Consider the following 2,513-nt stretch of genomic DNA (forward strand, 5'->3'; position numbering starts at 1 on the left):
TTACTTGCTTGTCTAAGGTCTTTTGTCCTCTGTTACTCAGGCTGGGAGGCTAAATGTATGCATTCGCATGTTCCCAGGGAAATATGGTTTACTGGAACCCCACCCCCCATCCACGCACACTCTCCAACAAGGAAACACTCTCTGAACCAAGAACTGGAAAACATTCCTGACTGGAAACAATTACCTCTGCATTGCAATTGCACACACCTGCTGCTATATATTTTTAGTATTTCTTTTAGCACTATTTATATTATTATATTACTATTTATTGTTAGGGCTGTTTTTGTTGTGCATCTGCACCTTATTGTTGTCAATGTCTACGCATGGGACAGTGTGAAACGTAATTTCAGTTCCTTTGTATGGCAAGTACAGTTGAAGAAATTGACAAATAAAGTATTCTATTCTATTCTATAACATTTATAGAGTTGGTTATGTGCCCCTTTGGTAGTTACGTGTTTTGATATTTACATGTTATGTTTACATATGCATGTTCAAAGCAGTAATAAGTATGTGTTATATCTACCTAGTTGTTTTCCCTGCATTGATCCGAGTATAGCTTCTGAGAGGCCAGTCAAGTATTCATGAGGGTGGTAAACAGGAAGTGTTGGGTTGTTGTTGCTGTGTGCTGAGAGCAATGAGGCTTCTAAAAAAGTTATCCGTCTCCATCTTGCTGTTTCTAATCATTCAGAGTGATTCCAAACCACATAGCAAACCCTCACGTTATCTCTTGTTGATCAACTGAAATGTTCCCACTTATTTTAAGATGAGAAAACAATATAACAGAAAAGGAGCTGGAGATCATTATGACCGTATGGTTGCTTCGCTCCATCTGGAGTAAACAAAATAAAACAGGGTGGTACTTTGGAAAGTCTGGTGTCAGGTTGAGGGGACTCCAGTAACCTGGCCTCAACTCCGAAGCAGAGCAGAAAGTCTCAGGAACAACTGCAGAATACATGGGTAGTACCCGAACCATTCAGGCCAAGAAATGTCCTGAGAGAGCAACTATCTTGAAGCTAGTTTACTAGCTGTACTAGCTGTTCAAAGTCTGCTCGCTCTGCCAAACAGCCACTCACTTTATCAACAAGCAGCAAACTTCGGTGCAGCAGCGTTCAGGTCGACATTCGCTGCTTTGCAGTGTCTAATAGTTCAGCTACAGGAGTCCACTCTCTTTTGCGTAAGCTCCTCTGATTGTCTCCCTTTGACTGCTCTGACACAAAAACTTCTAAACTTGTGTCTAGTTCACTTCTACTGGGACAAAACTGCAAGTAACATGTTTATTTTTAGCACCTTTAAGCGCCATAACACAGCATCCATCTTTCTGTCTTTTGCGAGACACTGCCCCAAACATTTTATTAACACCATTATTTTGTCACACCACAGACCAGTCTTCTTTTATGTGCTCCCCTGGAGGCATTCATGAGCTTTCTTAGATACAGTGCCCCTTGCTGGTAAACCTTATCATTACATTAACATCTACATATCAACACAGTGACCACATGACTGGTTACTTTGCATTTAAAGTCCAACATCTCCCTCTAGTGGCCATATATAAACCATGTGTGAGGATGGTGTTAATGTAAAATGTGAATCATAGTGTTCCAGTCAGTCATCAGTGTGTCTCTGCACAGCTGTAATTAAAATGTGTTCAGAGGGCCTCAGTGTCTGAATGGTTCCAGTTCAGCTCCATAACAGCAGCGTCCCTGGTTTGATTCCTGTGTTTCAGCTCATATCTGCCTCTCTCACTGAGGGGGACGTAACACACACACATACACACACTAACCACTAACTCTATTTGAACCAATAGAAAGCTGGTGCTCAGAGGAAGAGGGCGGGCTTTACTTGGTGTCAGTGACAGAAATGAAAAAAAGCTCAAATGAGTGAGAAGGACGATGAAGGAAACATCTGTGCTGTGTCTGCTCTGTAAGTAGAATCTCTGTGTTTGTTTGAATTCTTGTACTTTGACTGTCTGCTCTCCTGATAACTGATGATGGAGGAGAAGACATGAAAAACAAATCAGGCTGAATTCAAGTTCAAACACCACGAGGACCAACTGCAGGTCTGAACTGACTCTTTATCTTTGCTCAGGAGTCGAGGAAACACAGCAGGCAGTGAAAAGATCAAATCATTCACTCATTATATCAACACAGCTGCACAGTGGACACATGACTTTTGTGGGATTTACTTTTTCAGTCGCTTGTTGTCCAAACTTTATTGAAATATGTTGCTGGCATCAAACTTAAAATGTGCAGATATATCAGAGAGAGATGACTTTGTGTGTTTGTCAGCTGTTTGTGTGGAGTTGTTCTTTATGTAGCCAAAAAACAAACAAACAAAAGAAAACCCACAGAAAATGGGAAACTGCAAAAATTCAGTTCATAATACATCAATCCTACAAAATGAAAGAGAGTTAATAACATGCTTTGTTGTGTGATGACATTTTAAGTTCATGGTTAAAATATCAAGCATATAAGAGTGTATTTATTTAATTTTATTATTTATTTTGTTAAAAAAAC

Source organism: Haplochromis burtoni, unplaced genomic scaffold (genome assembly GCF_018398535.1).
Source record: "Haplochromis burtoni strain Fernald_Lab_line unplaced genomic scaffold, NCSU_Asbu1 Contig_1135, whole genome shotgun sequence".
Classification (NCBI taxonomy): Eukaryota; Metazoa; Chordata; class Actinopteri; order Cichliformes; family Cichlidae; genus Haplochromis; species Haplochromis burtoni.